The sequence below is a fragment of the Tachypleus tridentatus genome, chromosome 3 (assembly GCF_004210375.1).
Source record: "Tachypleus tridentatus isolate NWPU-2018 chromosome 3, ASM421037v1, whole genome shotgun sequence".
Lineage (NCBI taxonomy): Eukaryota > Metazoa > Arthropoda > Merostomata > Xiphosura > Limulidae > Tachypleus > Tachypleus tridentatus.
In genome coordinates, this window is record NC_134827.1 from 23,770,827 (window position 1) to 23,788,927 (window position 18,101).

The window sequence follows — 18,101 nt, forward strand, 5'->3', positions numbered from 1 at the left end:
CTGAATACTACTTTAAAAAATTTGTTAAGAAGATTTAATTCCTCCTAATACCTAAAACTATTAATTAACATTTTAAAATATATGAAAATGAGTTAATTAAACGAAGTATTTTCCGTTAATTGAAAAAAAAAGGTATGTCACAAAGGCTTAGTTCAACTTTTATACAATACGTTTTTCTGTGACGTTCGGTGCACGAAAATTACAAACATATACGTATTTGTGCGACATTTTGTTCTTGCAATCCGCCAACTTCTAACAGATTAATGACTACCCAGTTGCTGAAGGCAATGAAAACGAAAACTACGTTTAACTGTCACATGTTGGACAGCCACACATTGGACAGTGAAGCCTACTATTGTTTCACGACTAAAATAAATCCCCTTCAAACAGCTGTCAAAAAAGAAAGACAGAGAGATGAATCCTTTACTTTTTTTATTCCCTCTACATGAAGCTAAGCGAATCAGTTTGACGGAGTACACGTGTTTATATTTAATATTTTTATTACGCCCACGTGCTTCACTTGAAGTAACAGGACTTCGAGAAAAAATTTAAAACATGTGGGAAATGTTGAATGAAAGAGGTTTCCACGGTAGGCTTAGAACCGGCTGAAACTCACAAGATGTAGCGCAAACTAGATTTCATCTTATCTCGGTGACGTGTCTGACGAAGTCGTGCCTTATTCAGGTTAGACTTTGGATGCGCATTAACTATTACGTTTTTTTATGTGAATAAAAATCAGTTGTTAATACTAGAAATAAACGATCTGATAATACCAGAATGTTTGTATTTAATGAAACGCCCAACGTTTCTCTATACAGCTTCCTCAGGAGCGTTCAATAAAACATACAAACAGAAACTGACGGTACAAAGCTTCAAGCATGCCTACATAAAATGTGTAAAGCAACATCCAGTATGCAGAATACAGTAATTACCTTATATAAAAGGTTTAGTAAGGAACAAGCTACATAATATTTAAGCTACCTTAACCAGAAAAAATTTGGCTGCAACCCGCCAGATTAAACATGGTTAGGTTACTTAAATATATATAAAGAATTTATAAAATAAATATGGTCTGACAGTAACATTGAGAATATACGTAATTGTGCAATAACTTATTAAAGAAACTTAAGTTCTTCAAGTAACGTTCCAGAAATAGGTGATGAATAACTTAGTAGTTAGGGTTCCGAACTGTAAATCCAAAGGTTCAAGCTTCGAATTACTTTGTCGCAAAAACGTGTTTCGAGTTCAGATCATGTGCGTTACAAGTGTAACAGTTAAATCCCACCATTCGTTTGTTTTTTAATTTTGCTAAAAACTACACGAAGAGTACCTGCGCTAGCCGTCCCTAATTTAGCGATGTAAGGCTAAAAGGAAGGCAATTAATCATCACCACCCACCGCCAACTCTTGGGCTACTTTTCTACTAACGAATAGTGGGACAGACTGCACATTATAACTCTTCACGGCTGAAAGAGCGGGCATGTTTGTTGTAACGGATATTCGAACCCGGGACCCTCAGGTTACAAGTCGAGTGTCCTATCCTACTATTTGATTAGAGTAGTCCAAATGTTGGCGGTAGGTGCTGTTGACTAGCTGAATTTCCTCCAGACAGCTGTAGTTTACCAAAAAGTTCCGAAACAAACAATGCATAAACTCAACTACGGTACAGTCCTAATATTCAAGTTCCCTAAATAATAAACAACAGTTGTTTTTGACTAATTAAACATATTTTAGGAATATATTTATATATAAAGCTACTTCAACTTCAAAACTATTAAAATTAACTTTGTGTGGAGAATGAGTTTCGTATAATTTGTCATATACTAAAGGAGACTATTTTATCTAGAAAATAATTAAAGTAAGTTATCGTTAAACAACCAAAGCGGTTTTTTATCTTTTGTTCTGGAGATGTTTGGAGATTTTTACGCTCTTTCCTTTACTTAACCTAAATATTTATCGATAATGCCAGCCTCGCCAGTGTTGCTACCCGCATTAAACAGCTTTTCAAGTGTCTGTTTATCCGCTCTAATCGGTTTTTACGTGTCTCGGTTCTTTTCGGTTCTCTGAACAAAATTCACCGACTTTACTTCATTCATTTTTCCAGAGTAAATAATGTGAAACAAAGTAGCTGGGTCATGAAAAGTCTTTGTTACAAAATGTTTCGTGGTCCTATTGTGCTTTTTTTTGTTGTTCGGATCAAAATATTTTTTTTAAATTAAATCTGCGTTACGAGAAACAAAGTATCTTAAATAGATGTGTGAGGCGAGATTATTATATGCATGTATATATACATTGTTATCTCGACGTTATAAACATGCTTACTTTTTGACTTAGTAGCTAAATCTGTAAAATCGAAAATAAATCTACAGTGACAGTTAATGTTGTTTTGAATTAAGCACAAAGCTACACAATGTGCTATCTGTGCTCTGCCCACCACGGGTATCGAAACCCGGTTTTTAGCGTTGTAAGTCTGCAGACATACCGCTGAGCCACTGGGGAGCTACAGTGATAGAAGCGACAGACACCCCCCGCTAGTACAGCGGTAAGTTTACGGATTTACAGCGCTAAAATTAGGAGTTCGATTTCCCTCGGTAAGCTCAGCAGATAACCCAAGTGGCTTTGCTGAAAGAAAACGCACACACACATAAGCGACAGATTTGTCATTACACGAAAAAACAGACGTCATTTTTTAACAGACGAATAGAAAAAAATATTAATAACCAAGATTCGGTATTAAAATATGTTATGTATTTTTTACCCACATTCTGATGTGTTGTAGTATAAACAACCAAAACAATTATAAGGATTTATACTTCACAGACGTAATTCTTGTTCGCACTGTAGTGTAACACTTGTCAAACAATTTCGTAATATAAATAATCTTAACCATTCATTACTACAGTGTCTGTCGTATTCCCCATCGCACCAAACATGCTCGCCCTTTCAGCCGTGGGGCGTTATAATGTGCGGTCAATCCCACTATTCGTTGGTAAAAGAGTAGCCCAAGAGTTGGCGGTGGGTGGTAATGACTAGCTGCCTTCCCTCTAGTCTTACACTGCTAAATTAGGGACGGCTAGCGCAGATAGCTCTCGAGTAGCTATGCGCGAAATTCAAAGAACAAACAAACTGTCGTATTCCAGCTAGCCTGATGAATCCTCGTATTTGACTTAAGGTCTCCTTAGCACTGGATATAGCAGTATAGAATGGTTGACATATTACTATACATTCTTCTTCACGTCTGCTCAGAATGCATTATTAGAAATTGTAATATAATAGTACGTACAAAATGTCAAAGATATTTTTTACGCAAATATTATGGAAGTGCAATATATCAACTTTATTACTTATTAGTATTAATCGCCAATTCATACGTATCGATACGTATAGTTTATTTAATATGTTTAATGTAACTGATTTCGAAAAAAAAATTATCCTGTTTTCTTTCGAAAGAACAATGTATTTTGGAAATAGTTTCTACGATTACTAAGATTATAGTGAAACTAAGTCGAAGACACCTGTTGAAATCAAACAAAATCAACTCTTGAGACTTAAAATTGTCTAAGGCGTCAAAAACGAAATAGAGTATCAAACATGTAATTCAGTTGCATATGAAAAACAAATAATTTTAAAATACAAATGTTGTGATATTCTTACCCAAATGAATTGAAAAGTATTATTTCTGGTATTTTCTTCACGACATTTTGTAATTACTTAACTAGGCCCTTGAAAAATCTGCTTTTCTTTCTTCTGTGGAATGTTTTGCCGCTATTTTCAAGTTTACAAGTGTTAGTCTGTTGTTTTCTATATTTCATAATTAATTTAGCCTTACCAAATAAAGAGACTATGTGAAAATATTTAAAACATTTTCTAAAAATTTGTATGAATTGTCATTCACTGAACTATACGTTTTCGATAAAGTTTCTTCTAATTAATGATCAACTACGTTAGTAACACAAGCCAATTAAGCCTAACTGGATTGCACGTGTTACGTCATTTTGTAAATGTTTATCGACATCCTGACACCAAGTGGCGACAGTTCAGAGTTAATGTTTTCATCTCCTACATTATGTTCGTGTGCTATTAGCAAGACGTTAGTAACAAGAGGGCGTTGTATTTCAATATGTTTTATTTTGCCGGGGTTGTTAACCTTTAATTTCAACTCATGTCATTGGTGTCTTTTTTTTTTTTTTACCCACAAATAAACTGGAAGATGAGAAAACATCTCTCATCAGCTGTTGGATCATATTGTGCAAATTTACATTAATAACAAACCCACTATCAAGGCCACCTCGGTTCTACCAGACCTATGATAAAAAAACGACCCAAGGCTTTATGTTGCTTCAGTATGGAATCGAACAGTTTAATGTTGTATATATTTAATAGAAATTATGGAAAAATCGAGAGGCCTTTTAGCCTTTAAGGAAGGCACACAACTACACGATGGTCTATGTGTGCTGTACCGCGACATGTATTGAAACCCAGTTTTTGGCGTTATAAGAGGTAACTTTGAAAGCTGGGAGGAACAATATTATGAAAATTTATCTGAATTAAAACTTCAAAACGAAGTAACGCAGTACAATTTAGTTTTAAGTTAAATATATTAATTAAGGTATGTAACAAAAATTATATTCTTTTCGTTGTTTTCCACAAGCATATCACAGATTATGAGAATGCGCATGCTTTTCTAAGCTCAATTTACACTCGCATCTTTATCACGTGCAAATATTAACATGTTCGTTCATCGTTTGTCTCTTACAGATCACACACCAACCATTAACATTTGTAGTTTGGTGTAATTGACGCTTTTCTAGTTCGAAGTGTGTCTTTCAAACTTTACTTGTGATTAATTATTTTGGTTTATCATGTGTTGTTTCACAGATGCTTTTTTTCTCGTATAAATTTCTGTTTTGGACACAAAAGTCAGTGGTGTCACCAATCGAAAAAATCCCAGTAGTTTACATGATCGAGTAACGAATGAAATCTGGATTATCGGCATGTGTTCGAGCGTTTATTTTTAAATCCCTGCAGTATTTTATATGACCGAGAAACGAATTGTATCTGGATTAACATGTGTTTGAGTGTTTTTGAAATCACTGTGGTATTTTACACGACCAAGTGTGAAACAGAATCTGTATTAACAACATGTGTTTGAGTGTTGCTTAGTGCACAGCTCTCTGCGTTTTGTGCACCTAGGGGAATCGAACCCTGGATTTTAGAAATTGTAAGTCGGTAAGCTTACCCCTCACAACCGAAGACCATCAGCACATGAAAGAAGTTTTAACACTGGATTAAGAGCTCATAGAAATCCTGTGTGGTTTAAAAAACTACATTTTGTATATGTTAGATATTTTAAACATTTCCTTCCATTTATGGCCCGGCATAGCCAGGTGGGTTAAGGCGTGCGACTCGTAATCTGAGGGTTGAGGGTTCGCATCCCCATCGCGTCAAACATGCTCGCCCTTTTAGCCGTGGGGGCGTTATAATGTTACGGTCAATCCCACTATGCGTTGGTAAAAGAGTAGTCCAAGAGTTGGCGGTGGGTGGTGATGACTAGCTGCTTTCCCTCTAGTCTCACACTGCTAAATTAGTGTGATTTAACACTAATAATTAGTGTTTTAACACTGGATTAAGAGCTCATAGAAATCCTGTGTGGTTTCAAAAATTACATTTTGTATATGTTAAATATTTTAAACATTTCCTTCCATTTATGGCCCGGTAAAACATAGACAGTTTTACCTGTCTATGTTTGGTAAAAACATATTGTTACATGTTGTTTAAAGTACCCCTAGAAACATACAAGTCGCACGCACGCAGACACACACATAAATTGTTTATAAAAATATGCCAAAATTTCAACGAGATCTGGACCTCATCGATACTTTTAAGGTAATCTAATTACATTCAGTCATTGTTACGGTATTAAAATTTAGTTTTTTTGTGTGCGTGTGACTTGTATGTTTAAGAGACCCTCTAAACCAGTGGTTCACAACCTTTTTTATGCCCCACACCCCTAAAAATTTTTAATATGTTCTTGCACCCCTCACAGTAATTATTTATTTACGAATAAAGGTGAAGGTGGCCAAAACAAATGTTATATCGCACCCCTGGTTGGGAACCACTGCTCTAAACAATAATAACATGGACCCACTTGCAAATTGGTGCAATACTTTATTAAGATATGCCTAAAATCGACGACATCTGAACTTCATCAATGCTTTTAGGATTAATCGAGCTAAATTCAGTCATTGTTATGACATTAAAATTAACAGTATATGAATGCCGTAACAAATGCCTTTTCGTTTCGACATTTGACGAATGTAGAACCAATATCGCTTTCGTTTCGAATGTTAATAAATGGACATTACATAAAAAATAAGCTGTTACGTCATTATAAAAAATATTATTCAACAAAAGTCTGCGAGTGTATTTAACCACTTATAACTGGCAAACCGCTTGACCGATTGTCACAACCCTGTAACCCAAGTACCGTTCTCTCCCCCCCCAAAAAAAAAGCGGACAATCTTTTTACCTGCACGAAATTATATTACTATTCTATCTACGTCACGTGGTTGATGTGCTTCCAATCAACAAAGTACTAATACCGAAACAGTAATATATTGAAACAATACTCAGTTTTGTCTGTCCTTCAAATGTGCGTGCACCTTACCATTTAACTGGTCATGCGCACGCACCTGATGTCAACAGATATAAAAAAGACATTTGTAAATAAACTTTAGTAGACATTTTGTACAATAACATGTTAAAAATATATCAAAGTCTTTAAAAAGATATAACGTTAGGTCTTACAATAGCAGTATACATTTACTTATTGATAGTATTACGGTAAAGTTTAATCCTAATTAAACATAGGTGTAGGAGACTGGAAGAGCATTTGTTTGTTTGTTTGTTTGGGAATTTCGCACAAAGCTACTCGAGGGCTATCTGTGCTAGCCGTCCCTAATTTAGCAGTGTAAGACTAGAGGGAAGGCAGCTAGTCATCACCACCCACCGCCAACTCTTGGGCTACTCTTTTACCAACGAATAGTGGGATTGACCGTCACATTATACACCCCCACGGCTGGGAGGGCGAGCATGTTTAGCGCGACGCGGGCGCGAACCCGCGACCCTCGGATTACGAGTCGCACGCCTTACGCGCTAGGCCATGCCGGGCCGACTGGAAGCGCAATCCCCTTACTTAGCATTACATACAGCCATTTGAGCAAAAAGAAGCAGAAGATATAGCGATTCGGGCAATTTTTACTTTCACTCATTAAAAACAAACAATTGTTAGCAGAAGTTTCCTACTCATAACCTCATTGGGGCAAAACATTTTACAGCTCCCCTCTGAAATACCCCACGTACACCTATGTAACTGAAGTAAAATAACACGTTACAGTGTTGTTTCTTTGTTGAATACTGATCGTAGCTAATATTAGGCCTAAGGCCAAGGGAACTTGTAGATTTCGATATTCGCAATTTGAATTATTTTGCATCATTCTAGAAATGTTACCTTTAAAGATCTCTCGTAGTATCTGCCAGAACCTTGTATGTATTTAACGATTAAACATGTGATTAATTTAAACAAATATTTTCTCTCTCTCAAAGAACAGTGAAAAAATACACACATCGAAACTACAACTCAGTCTACACGAGCAAATATCACACGAGAGCGTTTTGAACGATAACGTTCGTTCCGTACCTTTTTAATGAAATAACCTAAACGTCTTTTTTACAAACTATAGGGTGGCCCGTAACTTCCTACCCATCCATATGTCTTATGTATCCAGTGTATTTGTGTGCTGTCTCTCATTCTCGCTGCATAATATTATGCGACTCCATGTTCTGTTGGCCCGGCATGGCCAAGCGTGTTAAGGCGTGCGACTTGTAATCCGAGGGTCGCGGGTTCGCATCGCCGTCGCGCCAAACATGCTCGCCCTTTCAACCGTAGGTGCGTTATAATGAGACGGTTAATCCCACTATTCGTTGGTAAAAGAGTAGCTCAAGAGTTGGCGGTGGGTGGTGATTACTAGCTGCCTTCCCTCTAGTCTTACACTGCTAAATTAGGGACGGGTAACACAGATAGCCCTCGAGTAGCTTTGTGCGAAATTCAAAAACAAACAAACCATGTTCTGTGAGACATTTTCAAGTGTAAATGAGCTTATATCGGCCATATTTCTCCGAAACAAAAGAAATAATTTTATAATACCTGCGTAATTGAATATAACATATTAACATATGGATGGGTAGGGACTTACGGGCCACCCTGTAGTTTGATAAGACACCTCTGATTTATAACTAACTAATTCGACAAGCATAACCAAGAAGAAAATAATGAGATTTCGTTAATGATATAATAGGGCAAACTACTTTAGGGGCTAGTCACCTGTGAAACTCTCGTACGTTTACTATATTACACTAGCTAAAATATCTTCACCCTTAAGAAGCAAAATATAACAAACACTATGCCCGATAAAAACAAACAAACATAATCTTATCGTAACTTTCCCATGTATCATGTATCAAAACCAGTAGATCTTATAAATTGTTACTAAATAAATCTAAGTAATTCTTTATTTTATTGTAATTATTTGTTTTCGGCCTGAAATTGTGTTGTTACTGGAAATCATTTTACTTTTAGAACACTACGAATTGCCTACGTAAGTAACAGCGTTACTAATAACTAAATCCAATTGTTTCTTTATATCCATGGGTTGTTATATGCAACGAAACAAATGTCGTGCCAGGATTTAGACTTAAAAATCTTTAAAGACAAACAAAAACGATTGTTGTGATTGTAATTTTACAGCTATAATGAATTATTTTCGTATGCAAACTAACTCAAGAGAAAATAATTATTTTCTTACCTTTAATTTCTTGGGATGTATATCTCGCGCTCTAGAATTTCCCGCCCAATGAACACACCACTTATGAAATGTGCAGTTTCCTGTATTTGATAAATAAAGCCACAAGGCGATCCCTAACGACCGCTTGATAAGTTGAATGAAGCTGGCAATTGGTAAAAATATATAATGCTCCCTCTATCGGATTATCTCCTCACATGTGTGTCGCTAACGGGATGTTGTGATTGGTTGTTACCGCCTTTTTGTTATTCTTTGTCTTGTTTGATTTTTGGTATTATAATCAGAGACAAACCTCCTACATATATATCATGTCAACAAGAAACACAAAAATGAACTCAAGTATCCCAGCTTCGGTTATGAGAAACAGCTGCGTTTCAGGATATTTGTATATATATATATACATATATATAATCCGCTCGATACGTTTAGGGGGAATAGAAAATATTCCTTGACTGCCATGTTAAAAAACAGAGAAAAGCGTCGCCTCTACAATTAATTAGCTTTCAGCGATGTTTACATGAATAAAACCTTTCTGTATTCTCAAGACGGCTGGTATGGGTATTAGCACTTTAATTCAAATAAAGTACAGAACAGCGTTTCGACCTTCTTAGGTCATTTTCAGGTTGACAAAAAGAGGTAGTTTCATATGCTGACAATTTCATATAAATATTCAGTTGAAGATTTCAGAGAAAGAACGTAGCATAGAAGAAAAGAATAATAATTTCTATAACTATGAACCTCGTGTGTGTACGTTCGCTGACGTGTCACTCAACCCCAATTATTTCTTTAATAATTATTTGTATGCAATGTATCTCGCGTGGGTTTGTGACAACGTGGGCTGTTTATTTATTTGTTTGATGTAGCACACGAAGTTATACATCTGTACTCTTACTACCAAGGGTATCGAAACATAATTTTTGGCATCATAAGTTGAGTGATTGGACTGTTTAAATGGAATTTCAATACCAATGATATTTGTTCGCACGATTGCCGTCAGAAGTCTGTTATTCGATGACATTATTTTCGTATTTTGTAACACTAGCAGAAACAACTGGTTATTTTTTTATGCAGTTTGCCTTAGAAGCTGTATTATTGTACGGGATTTCTTTGCCTTTTTTGTGACAGTATCAGTGACTGTTCGTTGTCTTTTCTACGTGGTTTTGTCAGTAGTTGAGTCCTTGGATGATATTAGCTTGTTAATAACAGAAGTAACACTAGAAGAGTTCTATTTATAGTTTCTTATGTCAGTGACAAGTTTGTATAGAATACGTGGTGGGAATACTGATGTTTACTGTGATCTTTCGTTATACTTTAAAAACAAACAAACAACAGTAGTGTGAAAAGGATTCCTAGTGAAAGTCGAAATCAGGAGCCCTAACACATGATAGGGTTCCTCGTGTGGTATTCAGCGTTATCATTCACGATGGGGTCTCTTACACTCAATAACACTATGTAACACAAATTTTGTTCCTGGATAGTATGTGTTATTACACTATGTAACACAAATATTGTTCCTGGATAGTATGTGTTATTTCTTAATTGCTTATGTTGTAAAAGTACAGAAAATGGCCATTATTCTCTTCAAACTTCGCTTTTGTGACCTGGATAATGAAATTTCGAAATTAACCTATTTTTCAATATTAAAACGGGCAAATTTGCATAAGGTCTAAATAAAACAACATGTGAATCAAGATTTACATGTATTTATACTGAAGTTACACAAAAATGTTTAGAAGTGAGTAGTTTTTCGAGATTTGCGACTGTAATGTAAATCACGCTCACGTATCAGCCACCAAATATAGTCTCGGCATTCGACTTTGTTAGACTACGATCTCTGATCAACTCATTGAGGTCTCTTTAGTTGGAATGGTATTGGTTTCTCTCTCCAGCTGCACCTCTGAAATTGTAATCTGGATCTTCAACATCTAACTCCTCTTCTGATTTGCTGCTCTATTCTGAGGATGGCTGCTTTCTCTCTGGCGGAGTGGGTACAGGGAGCTCAGGGCAGTGTGGCACTGGGGTGATGGATGATGGAAAGTCCGGATACATAATAGCAGATGCTTTCTTGACAGACCGACGTTTAGAAGGGTCGACCATGCAGAAGTAGTAATTGCTTGATTGGTCAGTGGGTTCACGCCAAATTCTTGGAATAGCGAACTTCATGGCTCTCTTTTCCCCTCTGTACCATCTTCCAAAAGAAAAGAGCAAAATAATATTGTTATTATGAAGAATAAAGTTATTTTATCTACAACTAATGTGTAAGAGGTTCATGCAAAATATTTTATATGTGATAGTTTTTCTATACCATTGGAAATTTAAAAAAATATTAAAATATATTTAAATTTTAAAAGGTCTAAAATTTGTATAATATAAAATCTTACTATTCTAGCAAGCAAAAATTGTCCGTCTTACCTTCTAGACTTTTTTTTTTTTTTTTTTTTGCAGTGCTTGCAGGTAAAAGGGTTTGTTTTGATCCCTAACAGGTATGCCGAAATATGACTTGCAGGCTTCACACATTTTAGCAGATGCTGTCACAGAGTACTTTTTCGCTCTTGTCTTGATAAATTTGGCCACGTACACAGCAGAATGCGTCTGGAGAATGCTTGCAGCTTCTTGATTCCATCTCTGATAAAATCAGATAGGTCTATGTGTTCACTTAGGTAGCTATAACTAAACTGAAGTTGTTAGTGGTAAGCCCCTGTATATATATATTACTATGGAAAGTTCTAGAAAATTCTCGCAAGTTCTACAACATTATACAAAATTCTTGTAAGTTCTACAACATTCTAGAAAGTACTTCAAAATTCTTGTAAGTTCGAGAAAATTTTCTGTCAGCTACTCAGCACTGAATCTAACTGGAATGTTCTGGAAAATTGGTAAATCTGAAAAGTTCATTACCCGGGTTACAAAAGCAAAGTTTGAAGAGAAAAATAGGTCTTTTCCATTTACTTTAGGCATAAGCAATTGGGAAAAACACTTTCTGCCCAGGAACAAGAAAAAATAAAAATTTTGTTACATAGTGTAATAGGACACTGTGTTTGGTGTAAAGAAACCAATGTCAGAACCAACAACATAGGATAGGATTTCTCGTATGTTCTATCAGATTAAGAGTATCCTTCAACAGGATAATTTTTACGGGGAAGGGTAAACAGAGTTCGTTTAATATATTTAAAGTAACAAGAAGCGAACGATTGAATCTTATCACTTTAAATAAATAAAATAAAAAAAACATGCGGCCAGCACTTCCAGGCAGTGAGTGCATTATGAAAGTTACGGCTGTATCCTTTTATTCGATCTGTTGAAAGAAGCCCAAGAGTTGGCGGTGGGTGTTGATGACTAGCTGCCTTCCCTCTAGTCTTACACTGCTAGATTAGGGACGGCTAGCGCAGATAACCCTCGTGTAGTTTTGCAAGAAATTTAAAGTAAATCAATTCTAAAAAATATTGATAAATTCATAATTGATTTTTTTACTTCATGAATCTCACATAAAACAGCTGAAACAGAGGTTAATTAATTTCGGTTTGAGAAAATTGCGTGTTACACTACATAAACATAAACAAACATTTATTGTTTATCAATGACTCCGTATCTACCATAGTAGATTTCTTGATAGTAATTTAAAAATCATTTAAATTAAAAGTGATCCTTGTTACAGGTAACAATTGGAGTAATACTGGTGAATATTTATATATCATATAAGAGACTGGACTAACATTACAGCTTCTATTGGGAGATAGTAACACGTGCTCTATAATCCTCTAGCAAATAAAAATAAAATATTGTTAACGTCACATAGCACTTTGCTGTTCATTCTCCACTCCTAGTTGTCTTAAGATGAGCAAAAAAACAAACAAACCAGACAGTATTTAGACTTTATACGGAAGTAAATATTCCGAAAATGTAATGTGTTGTTTCTTTTGTTACCAGCAGACGGCGCTACTGTTGCACGACGATAAAACTTGAAAATGCTTGCGTCTTTCTTTTTTTTCTTGTTATATCAGACATGAAATACAATATGTTTCTTTAAAATTCACAAGAATCGATGCAGTCCATTGATCGTCTAACAAATGTACAATGAGTAGCAGCAGTTATTGGCTCTGGTTAGAAACGAGAAGTTTAGTATATTTTATTCTTATGTTGAATAATCGTATAAAATTACCACAGGGACTCCATGAAAACGCATAAAATTAACACCAAAAGACTCCATGAAGACGTATAAAATTACCGCCAAAAGATGCCATAAAACTTATGAAATTACAACCAGAGGACTCCTTAAAATTTACAAAACATGCCTCCAGAAGACAAAAATAAAAATCTCTAAAATTATCACCAGAAGGTTTCATAGGATAGTAAAACATAGTATGAAATCCTGAATATCTTTTATCATTAAAGATAATGTTTAATTTCTCTTTGCAATTCATCTAAGAAGAGTGCTATTCCCAGTAACGTGCTGTTAAGAACAATCCAATAACAGTAATAGAATATTTAGAAAAGTACGATTGACACATCTTCCATTCTATAAAAAAAACAAACTGAGAAGCGTGGGCTTGAGGTATGAAACACACACTGCTTCAAAGAAACACGAAGACGGAGTGTGCACACGTAATGTTCCCAGGAGTCACGATCAGATGGAGTGTGCACATGTAATGTTCCCAGGAGTCACGGTCAGATGGAGTGTGCACATGTAATGTTCCCAGGAGTCACGGTCAGATGGAGTGTGCACACACAACGTTCCCAGGAGTCACGGTCAGATGGAGTGTGCACACATAATGTTCCCAAAAGTCACGGTCAGATGGAGTGTGCACACACAACGTTCCCAGGAGTTACGGTCACGTAAGCTTCTTAAATATTTCTTATGGTGAAGTAAGACTTCTTTGTAGGGAAGAGTTTTATCCTGTTCCTGTGTTTACATTTTAACACTGAATTATTTCATGAAACCATTGTAAGTAAATATTTCACCTTGTATGAACTGATATGTTTTCAAAGAAGTATTAAAATATGAGACAGAACTGTTTTTGTTCTCCCCTTCCTATATATTACAGGTGGAAACAAGAGGGTCTAGAGAACAGGGGGAAAAGAACAATTACAGAAAATTTGTTACTCGCTTTGTGAAGCTCTAAAAAAAAGGAACAATTATTCTATGTTTATTGTTAATCTTATATTTTTGTACAAGTTCTTCCCCCAATTTCCAAACTCTTGTATCCGCTCTTGCGCATAGAAAGATGTAATATAGTTATTTCCTTTGGGATTTCAAAACAAATTAAAACGTGTAATACAATGGTTGCGATATATTCAGATAATTGTGTCATATCTGAGCCGTTAGATGGAGATACGTGAGCTTGAAAGTAAAAGTTATCTTAATTAGTATTTTTAAAAAAAGGTGGCGTTGATTGTTTGTTTTTGACTTTCACACAAAGCAATTCGAGGGCTATCTGCGCTAGCCGTCCCTAATTTAGCTGTGTAAGACTAGAGGGAAGGCAGCCAGTCATCATCACCCACAGCCAACTCTTGGGCTACTCTCTTACCAATGAATAGTGGGATTGACCGTCACATTATAACGCCCTCACGACTGAAATGGTAAGCATGTTTGGTGTGACAGGGATTCGAACCCGCGACCCTCGGATTACGAGTCGAACGCCTTGGCCCACCTGCCCACCTGCCCATGCTATAAAAGGATTAAAACAATTCTGGGCCACAGGTAAGGGGTTGAATCTAGGGTCGCGGGTTCGCATCCGAGTCGCGCTAAACATGCTCGCCCTCCCAGCCGTGGAGGCGTTATAATGTGACAGTCAAACTTTCTTTGGTAAAAGAGTAGCCCAAGAGTTAGCGGTGGGTGGTGATGACTAGCTGCCTTCCTCTAAACTGCTAAATTAGGGACGGCTAACAGATAGCTCTCTGATTTCAAAACAAACAAACAAACAAGTTAAAATCACAGGACTATATAAACTCTAACTGGGGTCAACTAGTTAGTGACATCTAAAGTATAATATCTATTCTTGAATATTACATAATTTTGTTATTTGCATACATATTTTGGTTTATATATAACATTGAATAATTCAGTATTATTTGTTTCTAAAAACATATGCCTATATATAAATTATTCACCTTCATCTAGCTTATATCAATATGTGTTTGATCTGACGTGTGTGCTCGAATTATTGCTCACTAAAAGCTAAACATAAACAGACGTATTTGTTTTTATCATTACGTAATTCATAAATCATAAACGTGAGCAACAACAGCTTTAAACAAAGAGTTGTTTAGTTTAAGAATACAACTAACGTCAACTTGCTATATTTTAAGCAGTCGAAGCATAAGATAAAAAAACTTTATGAACAAAAATATATTTTACCATAAGATGTCAGCAGCTGTCCTATACAGCACCGTAAACACAAATAGAATTAATGGATAATTGTGGTCGAATCCAAAAATGTTAAGTAACGAGAAAAATACAAAATTTTGCTTTAGTTTAAATAATAAATTATATACACACAGCAAAGTAAAGAACATTGCATCACTTCATTCGCGTGCTTTAAAACTGAACTTATGTTTGTTTCTGTTCTTGTTTGTTTGTTTTTTCATTCAAGCGTTTTTTGATGGATTTCACTTGTGTTACATCAGCCCAAAGATACAAACGCTGTAATATGAAAATTAGAATATTGCTAATGTCACATCCATTATTAAGTATACTTAATTAAAGTGGAAAATGCGTTACTTTTAAGGATAAAAACGTGCGAGAAAGAGCGGGAAGCGGCAGTGTCACGAGATGTCATTCTTTGCCGAGTTATGTAAATTAAAGACTGGTAACGAGAGTAACTAGAAGAAGAGGGAAAGTTTTTTTTTTTTTATATATTAATCTTTGTTTACTCTCGCCGCTGATGTGGTATTATTTCAGATTTATTTAAAATATAAAATACGAAGTGGGTATGATTCAGCTACCTAGACTTACTGACGTCATTAACCTTGTTGCTAGCCCTAATATATAGTTGTAAAATACACACATTTGGTAATATCTTGGTAAAATAATGTAAGGAACTGCTTGCTATTGTCGCTAGATGCCAGCACCTCTTCCAGCATTCGATATGACATTTAACGTGCGTGGTTTTCTCATAGTATAAGCCACATCGGGCTATCTGTCGAGGGGAGTCGAACTCCTGATTTTAGTGTTGTAAATCCGTAGACTTACCGCTGTACCTGCGGGAGATGACATTTAACGTGTTTGGTTGCGGTTTTTTGTTTGTTTTTTCAAGCGATTTTAAAGTAGATTTGACATTTCTGACAATAATATTACAACAGTCACCACTCACCCTCGAGCTACTCTTTTACAAACGAATAATGGGTTTGACCGTAGATTATAACGCCCCCACGGCTGAAAGGACGAGCATGTTTGGCGCGATGGGGATGCGAAGCCGCGACCCTCAGATTACGAGTCGCACGCCTTAACACGTTTGCCCATGCCTGGCCCTATTATCGTCTCTCACACAATTTGTTAAGATACCTTAAATATAACAGCCATCTTAACATATATTTTTATTGTAATCAATACAGAGTAATAGTTGCACAAATTTTTTTATATAGTTTATCTGTGTTTCCTAGATTCGGTATGGCCAGGTGCTCGACTCTTAATCTGAGTGTCGCTGTTTGGATTCCCATCACACCGAACATGCTCGTGCGTTTACCCTTGGGGGAGCTATATGTGACGGTCAATCCCACTATTCGTTAGCAAAAGAGTAGCTCAAGAGTTGGCGGTGGGTAGTGATGACCAGTTGCCTTTCCTCTAGTCTTACACTGCTAAATTAGGGACAGCTAGCGCTGATAGCCCTGGCGTAACTTTGAGCGATATTCGAAACAAACCTATCAGCGGGCAGTGATTGAGTGCAATGAATATTTTGAAAACTTTACGTGAATCTTAGATCAAAAGATGGAAAGGATGTTGTATTGAATATTACAGATCTGTTCTAAGGGGTATATAATGTTGAGAATGAAGCTAAACATTTACTTCTAATTCTGTAGAAGAGCAATAGACGTATTTTATGCTTAAAAAAACTATATAAGCAGAAAAAGACTACAACAGCTTTTGTTGTTGTTTTTTACTGTTTTGGCTATAAAACTGCCATTTTCTTCGATATATCACAATATATTTAACACGTTTTATTGTAAACACGAAACTTTTGAAACAATACGTTTCTTTTACGAAGTGATATTAATGACAGATCTTTGTTTCTTTTTTTTCTTTGCCCCCTAGTGGCACAGCGGTATTTCTGCGGACTCACGCGGCTGCAATTCGAGTTTCGATACCCGTAGTGAGCAGAGCACAAATAACCCATTGTGTAGTTTTGCGCTTAAATAAAAAAGACAAATAACTTTTTGTTATTGTTTTGTGTTGAGCATAAATCTAACACAATGGGCTATTTCTGCTATGCTCACAATGGGTATCGAAACTCGGTTTTAGCGATAAGACATCAGACGTACCGTTAAGCCTTGAGAGGTGAGATCATTATGAAAGAAACTATTAACAAAAAACAGTAGCAATATTACAGGTAACTATATAAACCGGTGATCATCGTATTTGACTACGGATCTCAAATTCTGTGATTTGCACCTGTTACCCTTCCCACAAAACTTCTTTCGCATCTTTGGGACGTTGATATTTTAAAAGAGTGACAGTCAAATCCTACTATTTGATTAGAGTAGTCCATGAGATAGTCTTGACGTTATCCACATCAGTTCTAAATTAGCGAAGATTGCCCCCAGAGCAGCTGCGGGCGAAATTAAACAAACATAGGCAGTGTTTTATTTTGGCATAAACAGCTTGTATATTTCTCTAATAAACAACAACACAGGAACAGTTTGATTCTTAAAAGTAGAAATTACGTGAAAAATAACTACGTAAAGATTTCTTTAAAAAAAATTTTTTTCGTTTTACACGTTACAACATCGTTACGACAATTTACAAGTTTCTTCAGAAAACTGAAAAATTTATTGTTTGATGTTAAACACAAAGCTACACAATGGACTATCTGTGCTCTCTCCACCACAAGTATCGAAACCCGCATTGTAGCGCTGTAAGTCCGCTGGGGGGAGCAAAGTTATTTATACATGTATTTCTTGTGTTTCACAGATCTAATGTCATGAATTTTGAACTCAGCTTTGAATTTTTCCCGAGATTTTTGCGCTTTTGTTGAGGGGTAGGTGAGAGGGGTGAAAGTATATAACAAAAATTAAGTCCAGTGAAACG

General features: G+C 35.9%; 1 protein-coding gene across 2 annotated transcripts in view; it reads right to left on the reverse strand.

The window, feature by feature from the left end:
* LOC143246538 (SPARC-like) overlaps positions 1–9,465 on the reverse strand; it is a 32,453-nt gene extending 22,988 nt beyond the window's left edge. Inside the window, exon 1 of one of the 2 annotated variants that reach the window (XM_076493417.1) lies at positions 8,864–9,465. The gene's annotated coding sequence lies outside the window, so the exon portion shown is untranslated. The remainder of the gene's footprint in view (positions 1–8,863) is intronic. The other variant, XM_076493415.1, reaches the window with a different exon arrangement.
* Between the last annotated feature and the right edge of the window lie 8,636 nt (positions 9,466–18,101).